Below are 9,502 nucleotides of genomic sequence, written 5' to 3' on the forward strand. Positions count from 1 at the left end.
CGCACCACCCACGAGGCATCACTGGGATGATGACTTAATTGAAAAGAGTTGCTCAAGCATGTACCAGGCCTGGCACAGAGTTAGAAACTTCTGCTCCAGGTAGTGTTTTAACAAGTTGTTTTCTTTTTTCTCTTGTCACCTGAACCAGAAGATTCAGGTGCCTGTTTATTGCGTAGATACACCTCGGGTTATGCACCAAGCCTGTTTTCTTTCTTTCCTTTGTTTTGTTTCTTAAAGAAGTTGCGTTCATGTGCTCAGGACTCTTCAGCACTTCAGATCCCAAGTGAAACAAGAAATGGGAGGATGCAGAACAAAGTACACCGTGATTACTCAGGTGAGAGGTGTTCTACTTCATTCCAGAGAACAGGAATCATATCTGGTCAGTCAAGCTTTTATTCCAGCTCCAATTTTTATAGAAAATATTTGCAGGAAAAATAAGCATTCAAAATTAGACTCCTACATCTAAATTATATGGGCTGATTTATAACAAGATTTGAAATTCCTACTCTTTCTTATTGATTGTAATTTAAGGTTAAATGCAAAAAGGTAGCATTAATATCAATGATACACACAAAAGTAAAACAGGAAAAATTACCTACTCTGCCTGAAAATCCCTTCTCCGTTGAAGATACCCCTGCCTCTTTTTCTTTCCTCTAGAAAAGCAAATTGCAGTAAATCTGGATGACTAACTAATTTATTTTGGACAATGAGGAGAGAACAAATTCCTTTATCAAGTCTCTTCAAACAATACTGAAGTTCCTAAGTATTGAATGGGCTGGAATTTGAATGTTTTGGGTGATGTGTGCTGTAGCTCTCTCTGGTGATCTGGGTGCCTGCAGACAGAAAAATATTTACTCTGCTGCAGCTGCTCCATTGCTGGTCTGGTGTGGCCTGGCTTTGCACAGGAACTTGTGACTGAGGAGAGGATTGGTGTCTTTTACACCACCTCCACTTTCTGTGTGACTTCAGATCAGACTCCTGACAGCTCATGACTTGTGAAGTCCACAGGGAAGAGAATATTTTATATCATTGTTTGTGGAGGCAAGTGAATAAAAATTGTCTAAAAGAAATTGAGGATCCTAATCAAGATTCTTTGCATTGTGAAACGAGGTGGCAACGAGGCTCCAACGTCTCTGTTCACAATCTGTGCCACTTCCAGACCTGATCTTACCCTGACAGGTCAAAAAAAGACACATTCCTGCCTTCCTGATGTCATCAGACTAACACTGCCTCTCTCCTAATTGCCCTGCATGTGCATTTAGTGAAAGGAAGCATACATTTGGAACTTTGTAAGAACACCAGTTAGGGCACAGAGGAGTTTATGATGGTGACAGATACGCAGAGGTGACCTCCTGTAGAGAGTGAACATCTGTCTTTTCTTGCTCTAAGAGGAGAGGATCAACTAACCCAATGAGCACAGCCTGTACCATAGACACTCTGATGCTGGGATTCACAGAGATCCAGGGTATCCGAGCCCCTGGAATGTTGCTGTGATTTCCTCATGTGGAAAGAGAAGAAAAAGTTTAAAGCAAATATCCTGCTGTCCCTTACCTACAGCTTGTCCAAAATGAAATCACAGACTTGTTTCCTTATGAAAGCACCCAACAGTGTTTCATTTCAGCGACCTGGCAGCCTAATGCCCACCAAGCTGGCTCCCAGGTGGAGGTTAACTTCAGCCTAACCCCCTTAGCCCTAAATGCTTTTGGGAAAGTTAAACTCTGCTGAAAGTTTCTGGTGTTGAGTAGAGAGCCTTGCAGCCATCCAATGAACCCCACTAAGCGTAGGGACTGCAGGGGTCTGTTTGCAGCCCCTTGTGTGTTCAAGCTGCAAAGTCTCTGGGCACAGTCCAGTTGGATGTAAACAGCATTCCTCTGCTGGGGTGGCAAGCGATACCTTCCTCCCTGCTGGGCCTCAAGATGTAGCCAAAACTTGTTTACTCTGTAATTTAGAGTTCATTGTAATCTAAATAGGGATTTTTGCAATGCAAATACAGTTGTACAGAATGTAATGCATTTTATTTATCGCTACTGTTAATTATGACTATATAGCTTATCACTCATCACATAGCTTGGATTGCAAAACACTGTGTTTCAAACACACTTTAACTCTCAGATCATGATCAGTAAAGAGAATATATTATACTTTTAATATGCACTTTCCCCCACAATGTTTTACAATAGCCTGCATAAACTCCATTTTGTAGAAAAGGTTTCCAAGAAATGAAAAAAGAAAGATCTTGGTTCATGTGCAAAGGTAGTTTCTGATTGCATAAAGTGGGCAAAAAGTTCCCTTTTATTTGGTTTCCTGTAGTGCCCAGTTGTCCTGGGTGTTACACATCTATGAGTGCTATTAACCCCCAAATTCTGCGTATTAGAAGATCATCCCATAATGATCTAATGCTAGGATAAATAGTTGCAGTTCATCATGGCTAGAAAAGTCTGATGGACTAAGTGCTCTTTAAAGGTCCTGAAATTAAAAGTGAAGTGCAGAGGCTCAGGAACAACAGTAGTGCTGAACAATAATAAGGAAACATTCAGGAACAGGAACAAGGAAACATCTCCTCTCTCCTTGGCCTGTAGGAGGTGATCTAGGTTTGCTTCTTCTCTAGTTTGCACCTGTCATAAACTAATAATCATGCTCAAAAAAAAAAAAAAAAAAAAAAAAAATTAAAATACGCCCAGTGAAGAGGGATGAAGTGGTTAATGTTAGTTGCATGCCCTGATGCTGGACCTTGGCCTCCTGACAACACCCACCATTCTCGAGGTGCCATTGCAGATAAATGATTCCCTGCAGCAGAGATAAAGTGCTGAATGCTTCACTGTTGTCCATGAGATACCATGACCCTTATGCTCCAAGAGGTCAGAAATCTTTTATTAGCTGATTACTGTTCTAAATTAATGTGGTTAGGCTGGGTCTAAGAGGCCTGGTTCTGTGAGTTTTACTAAACCCTCCAGCTCCTCCTGTACCAGACTGCATTTCAGAGGGCAGTGCAGCTGGGAACAGGTCACCCAGAGAGAGCTGGAACCTCCGTCTATCCAGAAAGGCTTTCAGGTCCTGGCCAGGCAGAGCCAAGTTTGATCTACATTTGGCAGTATTCCTCTGCTGGGAGGAAGGTGGATCTCGGTGGCAGCTACAGATTTCACCCAGTCTCTTCACCTTTCTTTCAGCTCCCCAACTCCTGCAAGTCCATGATAAGTGCTGGGGTGTTATAGGTCTTACACAGCACTCATCTCCCTCATATCTGAGATGATGGCTGGTCCTGCAAGGACTGCAAAGTGGGGATGTGGCAGGAGATCCCTGCCTTGGGCATCTAAGTCCCCATCCAGCACCTGGGTTCCTTCCCACAATAAATGAGCACGAGGATTAGGTTGTGATGTGCTGCTGGATTTTGGCCTAAAATGGTATTGAGGGCATGGCTGAAGAATGTGAGTAGATTGAGGGGATGCTGCATCTTCTACACCCCAGTGCCTAACAGAGTTGCTGATTTTAGCTGAATTTTGTCACAATGAATTCTTTTTCATCAATAAACTTATTGGTGAGACTGGCTGCCATAAGTGACTGCAGTGCTGAAGGGAGATGTAGAAATCAATGCAGATATTTGGCAAACTGGAATATCTGACAGTGTTGGAATTAACAAAGCTGGTTTAGCATTTCCCCTGCCAGTATCCACTCTTGTAAATAGGAATTTCATTTTGTTGGTATAATTGCAATCAGCAAAATGTTTTGTAATGCAAGAAGTTCTCTCTATAGTATTTTCACCTGAAATTCAGAGTGGACATGACGTATTGTTCTGCTTTGAGTTTCATTTGATTTGAGCATTATGATGACGCTAAAATAACAGGAGAGTGGTGGAAAGTACTCTGTATTTGAATATATTATCTTAGGCTCACCAGCTGCAGAAGTTGCATTTACATAGACAGATGGAGGTGTAAGAGCCACCATTACTGACTGTTCCACAACATTAAGTAGTTTTTCAGTCTGTGTAAGAGGCAGTGCTTATTGTGTTAGGAGTACTAGCAGCAACCTGTTTTGTTTATTCTTATATAATCAAAACCCCAACCACTCCAAAAACAGCAGTCACTGTGGAGTAGCTGGTGTAAAGATGGAGGCAGTAAAACTGTCACGATTGAAAATGCCGTTTAGGAGCTTCCACAATTTATTTTCTGAATGATTAGGGAGGCTGTCACAACGTACAAGACTTGGAAGTAAACTGTCCAACGTTCAAAGGTACACGGCTTGTCACAAGAGCAGTTACACTGCAGCTAAATCCTTGGTGATGTAAACAGCTGTCAGCTCTCAATTAAATAGGGATGGCTTTGCCCTGCCTCTGAGATAAGGGAGCCTTGTTGTTTCCATGCCAGAGCAGCTACCTGTGCACAGAGCTGCTCAGCAGATTGCTGCCACCGGTTGTTCTCAATGCGCAAAGTTCTGAGTATTACAAGGAAAGAAACAGCTTGACGTTTCTTCCTCTACCTGAGGTGCGTTGCTGTACGAGGGTCAGGAAAACCCCTCCTGGCTGAAGTGCAGGGACCAGCCCAGCTCACACAGCCGCTGGCCCAGGTGTGTCTGGCCCTGATGGTGCCGTGGCCTCTGTCTCGAGGTTACAGTTGGTCATGGCAGCACCAAGCAGCACTTTCATGCGCTTGGTTGAAAAGACATTGCCTTGTCTTGCTCTGTGCTCTGCTTTCTCCCCGTGTAATGCACCTAACCTAGTCATGAACATAATGAAGTATTTGCAACCATGTACATGCACGCAGGGCAGAATGGATTAAAAGAAACTGAACAAGGTTTACAGTGTTTTCTCCAAGAACCCAATTAAAAAGACGTGCTTTCCATCACAAAGATGCTATCAACTTAAAAATCTTACTTTATATTCCCTAGACAGATCATTAATAGTTTTTCAATCAAAATTTGATTATAATAATCCTAACCTGTTTAGTACAAACCCAGCAGAGCCTTCTTTTTTTTTTTTTTTTAAACTGGATGAAAATAATAGCAATACCATAATCAAAAAAGTAAAAAAAAAAAAAAAAAAAAAAAGTATTTGATATTGAGATAATTTAAACTCATTTTCAGCAGAGACTATAGACTCGGGGCAAATTTTTTCTATAAGGCTCCTCTTGCTGAAAACCAGCGTTTATGAAAGTCACATCCACTAAATCTGTGGGTCTGTCTCATGAATGTTTTATCTAATTCCAGTGTTGCTAACACATCAGAGGGTTGTGCTTTTTGGGAGGTTTCCAGTTGTCTGGTAGAAATCCAATTGCTTATTCATGGATGAAATCTGATCAAGATGGAAGATACAGCAATGAGTGGAATTACCTTTTGGCTTTGATGAGCTGGTCTAAAATTGGAGAGAGAAGCAAAATTCTATTAAATATAATTTTTTCTCTCCAGTTTTATTTATTTCTTTTCCCTCCCCTCCATCTTTGCACTTTTCTCTGGGCAATTGGCAAATCCATGAGTGTCGTTAATGTTGCTCCTTGGCTGAACATTAAATATGTATTTTGAACAACCTCCCTATCTTGCACCTCCCTGAAATGCCCTGATCCTGTTGGCTCAGGGATTGTACTTGTTCTTGGAATATCCCAAGGGAAATCCCATCACTTTTCTCCCATTCCCATGACCTAATGATTGTTTGAAAGTGCCCAATTTTACAGCTCCTTTCTTTTAAAGTCTGAGTTCAGAAGTTTATGTGTTATATTGGACTTTGGAGAACTTTAGGTCACTTCTTTTAGCCCAGGCATGAAAAACTTTACTGGAAATTATGTGTATGCATGTAAATACTGAGTTATAGTTGAGCAGTGGACATTTGCCTTAAAGACAGGATACAAACAATGAAAATACACCAACCTTTAGCCCACAGCTGTTATCCATGGTACCTTGGTAATAGATGTAATGCCTCATGCTGAGTTCAAGGCTCTCATATTTAAAGAATGAGGGATTTTCTTTTCCCACAGAGTTAAAAAGACAATGCTGTAACTAAAGACAATATTATTTTTATTAGTTTAAAATATGTTGTGAATAACCTGACCAAGTTCAAAAAGCCCCCATGCATGCTAGTCAATATAGGATATTTTTATCTGCTATTGCAGTCTACACTACTTCTGCATTAACCATCTTAAGCAAAAATATGCCAGACCATTTGGGCCTTAGGATAATGATGCTGTGATTTATTGCACTCTGCGTTTCCATCCTGCAGCAATTACCAGAAGAGCTGATAATGGTCTGCAATTTGTTTTCCAGAACTGGGAATAGCTGCCAGCAAGAGCTGCTCCCAGGGAAAGGCAGTGGCTGTTTACCTGCCCTGCTCAGCCAGTCCAGGGAGGACAGGTCAGTGAAACTCTTGGGGATGCACAGCAAAGTGCCAGCCTGGTGAGCTGACAACAGCTGCTCCTTATGAGGTGCTGCAGTGGGACCCTGCACTATAAACACTGACTTTTTATTGAGTTTCTGTTAAAAAATAAGAGACCTGACTAAAAGAGTGGATAATGTATCAGTTTTTCTACCCTCCAGTTCACTCACATCTGTTTAAGACCTGTCCTTGATTCCAAGAATCAAGTGACACCACCCTGTTTTTAAAGAGCTCACAGCTCTAGTTACTGGTGGAGGTTCCTTATATTGGAATTTACAGTAAGCATTTGTCATAGTTATAAGAAAACTTTATAATCCATGGGGTTAGAGATGTTTCCTGTTTTGAACTGTTTTTTTGGTGACCTTGGTGTCAATGTATTGAGGCACACGCGTTTTTCAGGACTTGATCCTGCCCAGCTGTGTCAAGAGTTTGTCATTTGACAAGAGATGAGACCCTGTGAATCTCAATACAAAGGACAAATATTCATCTTCAAATATCAGATAATTTCATACTTACAGAAAGTTTTTGGGTTCCCTTCCTTATTATCAGCAAGATTGGTTTAATAGGAAGGGGATTGTAGGCTACAGAAATGTAGTTTGACAGAAGGTGTCATAGCCTAGGTCTTGGTAGATGTGCAGAGTAGGATTTCAGCACTTAATGAACTGAGAACATCAAGTGATACACAAATACTTTGCAGACTGAGAAAAAGCTTTTTGGCTTCTCTAAGAAAAGGAAAAAGTTGGTCTATATGTTGTCATTGGAGAATGAAGCTGATTTTTTTAAAAAAGAAGCTGCATTTGGCTTAGACAGTATTCTGTCTCCTCTTCTGCTTGTTCTCCTTGTGTGTTTAGATTCTGCTCTGCTGTGTTCAGTACCTGGTGTTTTTCATGGGCAGTCATATAGGTAGCAGTCTGCTACTGGAGCATAATAAACACTGATTTGATTCTAACTTCTTAAGACTTGGTATTCAAAGTTTCAGAATGGTAAAAGGAACTTATACTGTGCTTTATTTAAAGGAGAACAGTTAAATGGTTTGCCTTCCTCACAATACTTTTCTGTAACATGGCTGGAAAGAAAGAAGGAATCCTACTGACATTCCTATTGGTGAAAGTCAGAGCAAAAGGGTCTGGATCACATCCAGTAACAGAATGAAATCCAGTCCTGTGTCAAGATGATGTAACCACCAGGGGATTGCTGGTTCCAAGCACAGGTAAGAAAGGACTCTGCATTACCACTTTTTTCTTCTCTCTGCTTTCTCTTGCACTCCTGTTTGTGAGAATTCTCCCCTGCATTCTCCAGAGTCTGTGGGATTCCCAACAAGTTTTCAGCGAGAACAGGAATAACAATGACTGCAGGCACTTAAATGCACTTTCACTTTGGCAAGGAGACACAAGTATTTTCCCACCATTCTTCTCGCCATTAGCAGCAGCAGTTCTTTTTTTTTTTTTTTTAATCCATTTTTTTTGTCCCCCAGCTCATTTTGCTCTAACATTTCTGAAGGGTTATACTGAAGTCACTCTTCAGTGAGTAACCAAAATAATCAGGTATTAATTACAGCTAAAGAACAAGGTCCAAAGCATGATTCATTATGATTCTTCAGTTCATCTAGAGTAAATAGGACCTTATCTGTGGGGCTGCCGAAGTTTTTTTTACCTCAGTGATATGTGGAAACTATAGCTCAAGATCTGGGAGGAAACTTTGAACCCACTACACCAGTTTGAACAGGTCCGTGGCCTTTAGCTTTTTAATCTTTGCCTTGGTTCACTGTTAGATTTGAATGATTGCCAGGTACTGTAAAAACCTGGAAATTGGATATTAATCTTAAAACTCTTATTTATATTCTTTTCCCAAGGAGGGTGTTGCCCAATAAACATTGCCCATCCATCTGGCCATGGGAGAGTGTTTTCCACTTTTGTTTCAACTCTTATTCTCAATGATAATGGAAGAAACTCTGCACTTTGCAAGGGTAGACACTGAAGCTTACAAGACAATGTGAAGATGTCATTGTTTAAATGACTGTGGTTATTTTCATTAATAATGTGGCTTTGCACTCATGTTAAACATTTTCAATAAAACCTATCAAAAGGTTTTGAAAATGATAATTCACAGAGCAAATACTTTTATTTTTGTGTCTTCACAGAATAATTTGTGCTTGAGATTGTAATATTAAAGTGCCCTTACTGATCTAACAGAAAAAAAAAAAATACTTAGGATTTATGCCTGGTAGTGTTTTTTAGCTTCAGCTGTAGTATATGAAGAAAGTGGGTAGTATAACCATACCTTGGTTATTTCACTAAATTTCCTTTTGGTGCATTTATTTGATGAAAAGTGGTGCTTCTGTTCATCCATGCAAGAAGGCAGTACCCAGGGCTTCTCAAGGATAGGCCTTGAACTTTCTCCTAATCTAAGGACAGTAACATCAATTTTTCTTTCTGGTAGATTTTAAGATCTCCAGTGAGCTGTTGCTGATTCCAGTACATTGAGACTGGGACCAAGGCAGACCCTGATCATCTCTGTGAGGAGGTCATGCAGAAAACCCAAGGTAACTCCTAACTTGGGTGAGCAGACCAAAAGGAAAGAGTTCAGCAAGAAAGCCTATGTATTTCCTAAAGGTGGTGCCTTCATCAAGTGCAAATCAGGTAAGTCCAGTACAGTTAGGATTTGTCACTAGGTTTCTTGAACCTGTGCTGATTTACCCTGGTTTTGGTCTGACCCTCTGCTCCTGACGTGCTTACGAAGAGCAAACTCTATTTGCAAGTCTAATAATGTGGCTGAAACTGGTAATTACTACACATACTTCTAGAAGATCTATAATATAATTAGCAGCTGCTTTGAGCTGCAAAATTACAATAAGAGAAGATTTATGTGCTTCCCTTTAACTTAAGCATGGTTTACTTCGATAAATACAATTCTGAGATAAGAATAAATGCATATTGCATTGGGCAATCTTCCCTGTGACACTGAGATATGTATTACCTCTTTGCTCCAATTATCCAAAATGATGTTGCTTTCCCTTTTTCCCTGCTTTGATTACCTTTTCAAGTGCTCTGTACCACCCTTGCCAAAGGGGTGCAATTATCCCTACAGGTTAAACCTCTTGACTTGGGGTGGAGAAGTTGTGCAAACGCGTTGCCAGTGTGGCGGCTC

At 40.6% G+C, this 9,502-nt stretch overlaps 1 long non-coding RNA gene across 1 annotated transcript in view; it reads left to right on the forward strand.

Moving 5' to 3' along the window:
* The window catches only part of LOC120757741 (uncharacterized), a 145,698-nt gene extending 136,718 nt beyond the window's left edge, over window positions 1-8,980 (forward strand). The window contains exons 3-6 of the long non-coding RNA XR_005702634.2: window positions 238-334; window positions 6,247-6,333; window positions 7,372-7,565; window positions 8,795-8,980. This is a non-coding gene — a long non-coding RNA (uncharacterized LOC120757741). The remainder of the gene's footprint in view (window positions 1-237; window positions 335-6,246; window positions 6,334-7,371; window positions 7,566-8,794) is intronic.
* Window positions 8,981-9,502: the final 522 nt, after the last annotated feature.

The sequence above is a fragment of the Hirundo rustica genome, chromosome 11 (assembly GCF_015227805.2).
Source record: "Hirundo rustica isolate bHirRus1 chromosome 11, bHirRus1.pri.v3, whole genome shotgun sequence".
In the NCBI taxonomy this organism is placed as follows: Eukaryota; Metazoa; Chordata; class Aves; order Passeriformes; family Hirundinidae; genus Hirundo; species Hirundo rustica.